An 11,968-nucleotide genomic window follows, 5' to 3' on the forward strand; every position below is an offset into this window, starting at 1 on the left:
TATAGGAGAGCGACTAGAAGAAACTATCTTAGATTAGGGTTTATTTAAATTGATGTTTTATATTAGATTATTGTTAGAAGTGTGAGACATTGTAAGTTGTGTTAGTTAAAGAAATAAAGTTTGCATATTATTAATTAAATTATTTTTGCTGCTTGATTTTGATATCATGATAAGATGTCCTGCATGCTTCTAGGAGAGTTCTCTATGAGTGTGCAACGGTTGCCATGACCCCCGGCTCACGATCTCAGGTCAGAGGCCTGACAATTTATATGGTATTAAAGCATAAGTGGACGAACCATAAGTGATAGACTCAAATATAATATGAGTGTAGGTGGGTAGACACTAGGGACATTAGTACGTTAGTTATAATGAATGTGACAAGCTATTCTAGATACTTACAATTAATTGGTAAGCTTTTTATGGATATGTTATTATTTGATGAGAGGTCAAGATGCCTCCACGTCGGATGAGAAAAACTATTTTTGGTGCTGATGATGAGGCACCAAACTGGCACGATGACGGCACACCCCAAAAGGTCGAAAGCACCCCTCAGCAAGAGGGAGTCATTGATCCTCAGGCTAGACAAGACTCAGGCTTAGTCTAGGTTATGCAGACCCTAGTTAGCCTTATGCAAATGCAACAGTTGGTGCAGTAGTAGTTACTCCAACAGCATGCGTAGTTGCACCATACGAAGCAACAACAAGGACGAGGGGAGCAGTATGAACAGTGTAGTAATAGAGCTGAGTTCAAGAGGTTGGCTCCTCCGACTTTCAAGGGGCTACGGAACCTTTAGAAGCTGACAATTGGCTTACAGAGATGAAGAAAGCGTTCGATGTTCTAAGATGCCGGGATGATGAAAAAATTCATTTATGCATCTTATATGTTGCAAGGCGAAGCATTAATTAGTGGCGGATGTTAGAATATAAATTTGAGCACGATGGCAAACCTCTCACCTGGGATAAATTTCGAAGAGCATTCTATGATAAATACTTTTCTCAGAGTGTGAGGACACAGAAAGAACAAGAATTTATCCATTTGAAGCAAAGAGATATGTCAGTAGCTGAATATGAAGTTAAATTTATGGAGTTAGCCAAATTTGTTCCAAGGTAGATTGAGGATGAGCAAGATCGAGTGCATAAGTTCGAGATGGGATTAAAGACTGGAATTAGGAAGCAAGTGGTATCCTATAAGTTGACTACCTATGCAGCTATGGTGAATAAAACTTTAATAGTTGAAATGGAAATAAACGAAGCTTTTGCTGGAAACCAAAAAAAATGAAACAAATCTGCTGAATTTAAAGGACGGAATAAGAATTACAAGGATCCAACTAAAAAGCCAGATGGTTATAAAAATCGCAAAAATGAGAGTGGGAAGTGTTCAAGATGTAGTGGTGATCATGAAGTTGCGAACTGCCCTTGGATTACTGGCTATTATTTGGTTGTGGTTAGAAAGGTCACAGAATAGCAGACTGCCCACAAAAAAACAAGAATAAACCTACTCAGGCAAAGAAAAGAAGCCAGAAGCCAAAGGCTCAAAGAAGAGTATACGCACTTACACAGCAAGATGCATAAGCTTCTAATATGGTGATCACATGTACTATTCATGTATCTGACATTTATGCTTATGTCTTACTTGATCCTGGTGCGATGCATTCATTCATATCCTCTAACTTCGTCAAAAAAACATGGTATATTGTGTGAAGCTATGTCCACTAAGTTATATGTTGAGGCGCCATTGGGAGGTATGTTGAGCATTGATAAAATATGCAATTCATGTAGAGTCAAAATAGGAGGTAGGGAGCTGCCTGCTGATCTGACTGTACTTGATATGCGGGATTTTGATGTCATCCTGGGATGAATTGGCTTGCTGGTTATCATGCCTCAGTAGACTGTTATAGCAAGAGTGTAAACTTCCAAATTTCTGGAGAACCAAAATTCAGTTTTTTGGGGAACCAAGGAACTGCCCCTTCTCGTATTATCTCGGCTTTGCAGGCTAGATGAATGTTAAAGAAAGGATGCATTAGTTATCTGGCCTCAGTAATTGATATGCGACAAGATGAATTAAAGATAGAGGATATTCCTATAGTGAATGAATTTTTAGATGTCTTTTCTGAGGAGTTATCAGGATTGCCACCGGATAGAGAAATTAAATTTACTATTAATCTTGTACTTGGTTTGGGTCCGATTTCTAAAGCTTCTTATTGAATGGCCCTAGCTGAATTGAAAGAATTGAAAGATCAATTGCAAGATTTACTGGACAAGAATTTTATACGACCTAGTGTGTCACCTTGGGGAGCTCCGGTACTCTTTGTGAAAAAGAAACATGGAAGAATGAGACTCTGCATTGATTATAGAGACTTGAATAAAATCACTATAAGGAACAAGTACCATTTGCTCCGAATAGATGATTGATTTGACCTGTTGCAAGGTGCACAAGTTTTCTCTAAGATTGATCTCCGCTCGGGATATCACCAGCTTAGGATCAAAATAGAGGATGTATCTAAGACCATATTCAGAAGTTGTTATGGACATTATGAATTCTTAGTGATGCCTTTTGGATTAACAAATGCCCCAGCAACTTTTATGGACTTGATGAACAGAATATTTAAATCCTTCCTAGATCAATTTGTTGTGGTATTCATTGATGATATCTTAGTTTATTCAAAGGGAAAAGAAGAACATGAGGAACATTTGCAAAGCGTACTTCGAATCTTAAGGACTGAAAAACTCTATGCTAGATTGAAGATAAGTTTTGGTTGGATAAGATATCATTCTTGGGGCATATCATATCCAGAGATGGAATTTATGTGGATCCAACAAAAGTGGAAGCCATGGTACAATGGAACTCGCCAACCAATGTTTCTGAGATTCATAGCTTTCTGAAAATGGCAGGTTATGATCAATGATTTGTGGAAGAATTTTCCTCTATAGCTGTAGCTTTGACTCGTCTAACTCAAAAAGGAGTTAAGTTTAAATGGATTGAATATTGCAAATGAAGTTTCCAGAAATTAAAAAGATGATACAACACCTATTCTTACTATACCTACAGGTAATGAGGGATTCACAATCTACAGTGATGCTTCAAGGAAGGGACTGGGCTGTGTTTTGATGCAGCATGGTAAAGTGGTGGCCTATGCCTCCAGACAATTAAAAACTTATGAGCAAAATTATCCTACTCATGATCTAGAATCAAAGTCTCAATAGAAAATAGTCTTGTTGTGGTTGAAATTTGGCCTGAGGGTGACCATGCCGGAGGAAGTCGAGAAGACGCCGGCCAGGACGGAAAAAGAAGACCACCTCCTGCACTCCGGGGTACCTACACAAAGCCTTGGCCGGAGATTCCGGCGAAGGCCCTCCGATTGCTAAGTTAGAGTTGGAAAAAAAAGTCCTTGAGTGTTTTTGATATGGCGTATTTATGTCCTCATAAGGGGGCCCAGGTGGCAGAGGTATGGTCCATCCTCATCATTGGAGGAGATGATCTTAGCTAGGTGGTGTGTGGCCAAGGCCAGGACTCGCTTGAGGCACATGGTTTGGGCAGTCTTTGTGCACGGCATGGTGTTGGCCGTTGTGGTAGGGTATGGTTCTTGATAGGTGTGGCAGGGTATGGCCCCTAGCAGCAAGCATGTCCTGGCATGGCCAGCAAGCAATGGTTCGTGGAAAAGGGCTGGCTAGGCTGGGATGTTCGGCCACATGTGTGGGCGTGGGCACGCACGCGGGTGCATGATGGGGGCTCACGGTCCAAAGCCCCTCACCAAGCCCCTTTGCCTTGTGCTCCTTGCGTGCGCCTTTGAAAATCGCTGACGGTGGACCGATTGTAGGTAACATCGGTGGAACAACTCAATACAAAGATCAATAATGAAGCAAACTGAATTTTATTCCACTCAAATTGAAGAACAAATAATAACAAGAACAATCAAAAGCAAAACAATCTAGCAGAGCAATCAAGGATCTCTACTAGCCCAAATCTAACAAAGGATCGAAAGGATCCCTTCTTAGCCCAATATAGTGGAGATTGATGTGTCTACCACTAGCCCAAGTCCTAGAACATAAGATCTAAGGACCAAAATCGGCATAAATGCCGCCCAAGCCTTACGACCGACTCTCTTATAAGAGAACAAGACTAAACTCAACTCTGAATTATTCTGAGATGCCTCACAATGGCCTCTTAAAACTCTATTTATAAACCCAAGATCCTAGACAAAATTAAGTAACTCTCCCTAAGATAAACATGGTAAATAATCTTTCCATGGATCCAATGCTTCTCCACCGTTGATTGGCATGTGATCAATGGCTTGGAGAGGCCCCCGAAGATCTTCAATCTTTATCTTTCAAATTTGCATGGATCCCACATCTCAGATGCACGGCTCACGCATCTTGGATGGTTTGACTTGGTCTTCCTTCGCTGAATGGATGATTGAGATGGCTGGGAGGCAAGGCTGGTTAGAACGCGCATCCTGGATGTATGGGACGCGTGTCCCAGTTGATCGAGTCGCGCGACCCGAGAGTCCCAGTATGGCCGAGGTCGGCTCGGCCTTCGACGAGGTCCGAGGTCGGCCTGGCCGAGGTTAGCTTGGCCTTTGACAGGGCCCGAGGTCGGCATGACTGAGGTCGGCTCAGCCTTTGGCAAGGCCCGAGGTCTGCCTGGACGAGGTTGGGTTGGCCTTTGGCAAGCTCTGAGGTCGGCTCGTCCTTTGGCAGGGCTCGAGGTTGGCTTGGCTGAGGTTGGCTCGGCCTTTGGCAGGGCCAGAGGTCGGCCTGGAACGTATGTGGAGACTGCCCGTTGGTTGATGGGGCGAGGTCTGGCACGCGGGCTGATCCCACACGATGCCGAAGTCGTGGATGAACCTCGTGATAGGCCAAGGGTCGGCCAGCCACAAGACATATCAATTAGCCACCTTGGCACCTGGTTGGCGCTTGGTTGTTGCTTGCTTGCGGCATGGTTGCGGGGGTCCTCAACAGTGCAGCTGCGGGCGAGGTCGGCTCGGCCTTCGGCAGGGGCTGAGGTCGGCCTAGCCTATGGTCGAGGTCGGCTCGACCTTCGGTGAGGTCCAAGGTCGGCCTGGCTTTTAGCGGGACTGAGGCCTGGTCTGCTCGGCTCTGAGGTCTGCTCGGCAAGAATTGGGTGGTTCCACGCTAGAGCAGGACGATCCATTTTGCCTTCCATCATTTGCCCCCCAACTTCCAAGTTCGAGTCGCTCTTTGGCTTGAGCAAAGGAAGTAACTGAGTTGTCGATTGTCCTGTTTTCTTTTTCTTTTTTTGTCATATTTGTATGGTCGGCCACTTACGCCTTTTTGTAGTCGACCATTTTTACATTCAATCTGATCTCAAGGTCGGCACCTTTTGTACTCGGCTTTTGGCCTTGTAGATCTTTTTAGGCTTTAATTTGAGCACTCGAACTAAGGTTGAGGTGCCCTCAAATTTTTCTTGAGATCGAGGGAGCCTCTTCGGCTCACGATCGACGCAGCAAGGCCCCTTGAGCTCGGGCCAGGGCGTCGTTGCAAGTTCCTATGGTCAAAGGGGCCTCTTCAGCTCATGGTCGACCCTACAGGGCGCGCTGAGCTCGGGTCGGGGCGTCATTATACCGGTCATCGAGGGAGCCTTTTCGGCTCGCGGTCGATACTGCAGGGCACCCCGAGCTCAGGTCAGGGCGTCATTTTACCTACGGTCGAGGAAGCCTCTCTGGCTCGCAGTCGACACTATAGGACCCTTCGAGCTCGGATTGGGGCGTCATTATACCTGTAGTCGAGGGAGCCTCTTCGGCTCGCGGTCGACACTATAGGGCGCCCCGAGCTTGGATCGAGGCATCATTGTACTTGCGGTCGAAGGAGCCTCTTCGACTCGCGGTCGACATTGCAGGGCGCCCCGGGCTAGAACATTATTGCCTGCGGTCGAGGGAGCCTCTTTGGCTCGTGGTCGACACTGCAAGACGCCTGTGGAGTGATTGATTATAACCCTATTTGATTTTGATGAGCTCAAAGCATTTGAGTATATCTTATGTTATACTAATGAATTCAATCTAGTGTTTCAGTCAAATATTTGTAAATTTATGTTCAAGTGTCTCTAGCTTTGGTTTAATACACTTTGGATAAGTAAGGAATTCAATTTGAACCAAAGTCTGAATCTCGAGTCGACTCCGGAATATTACGAGTCGACTCCAAGCGTATCAGAAGCTCTGGCACAAGCTTGAGTCGACTCCTGCACATTACGAGTCGACTCCGACTGAGAACAGACAGCCGGACAGAAAGATTCATCTCAGAACCTGTCAACGAGTCGACTCCTGAAGAATTCGAGTCGACTCCAATGCTTGCCGAGTCGACTCCAGCATAGTACGAGTCGACTCCATGGAGTAACAGACAGAAAGACAGAGAAGCCATTTTGGACTCTGAGAGCCGAGTCGACTCCCGAAGAACTCGAGTCGACTCCGACGGTTGGCAGGTCGACTCCTAAGGAAGCAAGAGTCGACTCCCAGAGAAATGCAAGGCTAAAAGTCAGAGAGCCAACTTCGATGTCTGAGAGCCGAGTCGACTCCCGCAAAGTCCGAGTCGACTCCGAGGCAGTTCAACTCCAAAGACAGAAGATCGGTATTTCGTGTCTGAGAGCCGAGTCGACTCCCGCAAAGTCCGAGTCGACTCCGAGACAGTTCAAGTTCAAAGATAGAAGACCTGTCTCTCCGGCTCTGAGAGCCGAGTCGACTCCAAGGAAATCCGAGTCGACTCGAGGAAGTAAAATCGAGAGGATGAGTTTTGAAGCCCTGAAGATCGAGTCGTCTCCAAAAGAGAAAGTCATCTCCGGACAATTGGCGAGTCGACTCCAGGTTCAGCCGAGTCGACTCCAGAACGGGACGGCACTCGATTTCAAATTTTGAACAGTGGGCGAGTCGTCTCCAGTAAAGCATGAGTCGACTCCAGCAACACTCGAGTCGACTCCTGATCGAGCGAGTCGACTCCGATCCCAACGGGCATTTTGTCAGGAGTTGCAGAATGTGCAGAACGGCCTTGAATCTGTGTCTAACGGCTATTTTTCTTTGAAAATGGCTTAAATAGCTGGAGTGAACAGTAATAGAGTAAAAAAAAGGGAGACTCCATTCGAAGCTAAAGGAATTTCCACCAACCAAAAGCTCTCTAGAGTGATTACACGAAAAAGAAGGAAGAAATGCATTGAAGTCGACTCTCCAATTGTCTTCCTCACATTCAAGGCTCTCCTCCTGACAGCAAGTCTACATCAAATTCAAGAGGAGTCAAAGAGTTTGAAAAGCCCCTTCCTCCATCTCCAAAATCAGTTTGAGGGCTTCTTACTCTTCCTTGCTTAAATTGTTTAAATACGCTTTTGAGAAGCTTCCTTTCTGTTTGTGTCAAACTATTTGTTACTTACTTGATTCAATCAGGGGATTGAATCAAGGGTGTTAAGGTTTGTTGGTGAGCCAAGGTTAAAACCAACGGTGTAAGGGTTTGATTGTGATCCCGAGAAAACAATCGGGTGGTTCTAGTCGGTGAGCCTGTGAAAACCGACCGAGTTCGTTGTGATCTCGTAAAACAACAAGTTGGGTTGTGAACTTGTAAAACAATCGGCTGTAATCCGAGGGATTATAGTGAACTCCCAAGTGAGGCTTGGGGAGTGGACATAGGAGCAAGGGTTAGCTCCGAACCACTATAAAATTGCTTGTGTTTGTGATTGTTTCATTGTCTCTTCCTTTTCCTTCATCCACTGCATATAGCAACTAATTAATCCACTTGCAAAAGTTTTAATTAGTTACTCACAAAGTCTTTTAATTGCAATAATTATTTTAAAACCCAATTCACCCCCCCTTTTGGTTTGTCTATCTGGGCAACAAGTGGTATCAGAGCCGGAACTCTTTTACCAAAAGAGTAAAAGATCAAAATGACAACCCCATTTGGATCTTCTCATATTGAGGGCCAGTCCACCCATAGACCACCATTCTTCAATGGATCCGACTACTCATATTGGAAGGCTAGGATGAGAATATTTATCCAAGCACAAGACTATGAGATGTGGACCACCATACTTAATGGATCATGATGAGAGCACAAAAGTGCAATCATCGTACCACCATAATTAGTATTATAGTTAATTTTTAATAATAAAATTAATTAATTAACATTGTATTTGTGTTTGAGTGCAAGGAGTCCAAAAGACCCAATAACATTGGGTTTGAGTCCAATGCGCGGCAGCCCGAGCTCAATTCAAGTCCGGCCAGTCCATGCGATCACAGAGACCCCAGCTCATTCCATGATCCAGCCTCCCACACCCGGACTGCAAGTATGATGCAAGCCGTAATCCAGCCTCCCACGTCCGCTCCTCCCACCAGCCCACGGGTCATCGCCTCCTCACAGCATCCCGCGGCAGCCTCCAAATGATCCGCAGTGCCCCACGGATCCCGCAAATCCCAGCCCGTGCGGAAACAGGGGAGAAGAGAGGATCACGCGTCCGTTTCTCCTCCAGCCGAATCCAAACCATGATCTTCAGTCAATCCTTCCCGTGATCCCAGTCTCCACCGCGGCCGTGGTCGGCTCCTCCCAGCAATCTCGCGTCCGTGAAAGAAGCCCCAACATCCTTCCTCTTCCGCGTGCAATCCCGGACGATTCGCCTCCCAGCAAGGAAGATCTCAGCAGCCCACCTTCCTTCACAGCCGTGGCATCCGTCCCAGCTTCCAATCCGGTGATCCCGAAATCCCAGCACCCGAAGAAGGAAGCCCCAGCCGTGATCCAATCTCCGGCGATCCCGCACCGCGTCCTCACCGCGTCTGCCATCTCCTTTCCGCATCAGGCGTCCGTCCGCGGCTATAAGAAGAGAAGAGGGAAGGGGGTGTGCTCGGGGGGAATCCAAGATGGGATAGAGAAGAGTGCTCGGTTGGGGCTGGTCCAAGGAAAAAGAAGAAAAATGCTCTGTTTTCTCTTTTGAAAACAGAGCATATTCTGTTTGTTTTTTTTTTCTTTAGTTTTCTTTTTTTTGTTTTATTAAGAGTTTTTATTTAAGAGCAAGTGTTTTGGGATTTTTAGTTTTATTCATGCTAAAGTTGTAATTTCTGTTTTTAATCTACGTTCTTCAAATTATGCAATCTTTTAATTTTTCTTTGATGCAATATATTTAATTTTCCTTCATGCAATCGATGTTCTAGTCTTCAATATCCCTAGCACTGTTTTCATCCATTTTATGCCAGAATTTTCTTTTTCATTAAATATATAAATGATCCTCGAATTTAAGTACCTGTCTTTCAATTAATTTCAATTAGAAAACATTCTCCGGTAGACCAGGGAATCCATCAACATCTTCAAAATAATGTTTTTCTTTAATCATTCAAAAATTGATTTCAAATCCGAGTGAATGTTCTAATTTTTATGCAACTCCAATCGCCTCCCTGTGGATCGACCTCTTACAACCACTATTCTTTGGGTAGAACAGGTAAGAGTAGAATTAAATTTAACTTTTGTCCGTCGGTTCTAACAACGATCTGTCTAGCATATTTTTAGGTAGACAGGAATCGGACGAACAGAATTTTGGCGCCGTTGCCGGGGAGGCAAATCGAGAAGCAAGAACGATCACGAAGATCAAATTGGATTTTGGATGCCCGGAGTGAACGCACTCCGGTAGTAAGTTTTTATTTTTATTATTTTGATTATTTTCAGTTAATAATTTCGTAGTTATTAAATTCTGAAATTTGAAATTCGAAAAAAAAAAAATTTCAAAAAAAAAATAAATATAAAAAATATTTCAAAATTCAAAAATTCAAAAATTTAAATTCAAAATTTGAATTTTGAAATTCGAAATTTGAAATTTAAATTTAAATTTTTTAAAAAATTATAAAAAATATTCAAAAAAAAATTAAAAAAAAAATTTCAAAAAAAAAAATATTATTTTTGCTAGTAGTTAATAAGGTGCAATCCCCCGAGGTGATCATACCTCTATTGGGGCTTCTCACGGAGTAATCTCCAGAGCTTATTCAACGGGCATTCGGAGATTGAGTGACGCATAAGGATTAGTTTTAGTTTACATTCAAGTTATTGCTAAAAAAATAAAAAAAAATAAAAAAAAATAAAAATAATAAAAATAAAAAAAAAAGTAAAAGTAAAAAAAATATATTTTGCTTGCTCATTTAATCAATACAACCTAATGACATTGCATAAACTTTAAAAAAATTATTGATTATTTGTTGCATCAAGCATTTGCATAAAATAATTTAAGGGCAAAACCCACTAAAAAGATAAGGTCGGGAAGTCATTACCTGTCCTTAGCCCAAAAATCACCACCTTGCATACTTATCCTAACCCAAATTAAATTAAAATCAAATTAGACGTTGGCCTTAGGGTTTTCGAGCTCAATTAGGCTCTTGGAAAGAAGCGGCTGAAAGCCACTCCAGTGAGGATTTAGTAATTGGTGATGTCTAGGAAAGTTTTACAACAGTGAGAACTGTTACGGGTATTGTGGTATTGGTGTATCCCTTCTGGCACCACCACACACCCCGGGACTTTCCTGGTCACTGATTACTGGATCGCTTAACTGGTAAGCTCAAGCTTAATCTGAAAGGGAGATTAGGAGCTGTCTAATCTAGGAGAGAATTTCAGGAACTTTTTAACCTGATAAATCTCTGTGCAACTAGATTAAAAGCTACTAAACCTTCTTTAACCTCAAGATTAAAGAGCCAATCTATTGTGTGGTGTTGATTGTGGTCATCTTGGTCTAGCCCTTCTTCTTATCATTTAGGATTTCGTTTAAAAATTGAGTCTAATTAAGTTGTGGAAAATGTATGCATGGTAGAAGGTCATTAAGGGATAAGTTAACCCCATTTGATCCTGAGATTGACAGAACTTTTCATCACAACTTGCGAAGTGTAAACCAACTGTCAATCTCTACAATGGGTGAACATATTAGAACTTTGAATGAATTATTCGCACCCGCATCCGCTAGTCCCCCTACTTGCATAGTTTTACCAATTAATAATGCAGCCCAATTCGAGATTCGGGCTGCAACAATAAATATGTTACCCAAGTTTCATGGGTTCGAGAGTGAACAACCCTACATTCATCTAAACAAATTTTTGACAATCTGTCAAACGTTTAGAAATCAAAACTTAGATGAAGAGGGTATTAAATTAAGATTGTTTCCAATGACTTTAGAGGATCGTGCTGCTGCATGGCTGTATTCTCTTGCTTCAAATTCTATCACATCATGGGAACAACTATCTAGGAAGTTCATGGCAAAATTTTACCCCATGATTAAAACAGAAAAAATTAAGGATGCTATAAGAACTTTTAGAGGAAAATCAGAGGAGGAATTTTCCCAACTTTGGGAAAGATTTCATGATCTTTTGGTCAAATGCCCGCACCATGGGCTTGATAAGGCTGATCTAGTACATTTCTTTTATAAAGGACTACCTCCGGCACATAGAAACATGATCGAGTCCATGCACAAGGGTAGGTTCATGGACCAAACCCCGGATCAAGCCTATGAATTTCTTGTTGACTTAGCCGAGAACGCCCAAAATTGGAGTAGCTATGGTGAGGAAGTAAATAGAGATGAGTTCGGGTCTAGAAAACCGGGTAATTATGAAATGAAAGCAGACCCAGAACTCAAAAATGTCATGTCCAATCTGGTGACTGGAATGAACAACTTAAGCAAAAAGTTTGATGCTTTCACTGTTTCCACTAGCTCAAGTTCATATAAAGAGTTAAATCCCATCATGAAAGTGGATCATGAGTTACAAAGTTTATGTATCTTGTGTAACAGTTCTGAGCATCTAGTGGAGTGTTGTCCTAGTTTACCCACCATAAAGGCCGAGCAAGCAAATGCTCTAAATTCATATAGTGCCTTTAAGAAGCCCACTCCCAACTCGTTCAGCCCAGTTTACCACCCTGATAATAGGTTCCACCCAAATTTCTCATACAAGCAAAATAAACCTATTCAGCATCAAGGTGGTCCACCAGGTTTTTAGAACAACTTCCCCAGGATAGGT

The sequence above is a fragment of the Phoenix dactylifera genome, unplaced genomic scaffold (assembly GCF_009389715.1).
Source record: "Phoenix dactylifera cultivar Barhee BC4 unplaced genomic scaffold, palm_55x_up_171113_PBpolish2nd_filt_p 000051F, whole genome shotgun sequence".
Taxonomy (NCBI): domain Eukaryota; kingdom Viridiplantae; phylum Streptophyta; class Magnoliopsida; order Arecales; family Arecaceae; genus Phoenix; species Phoenix dactylifera.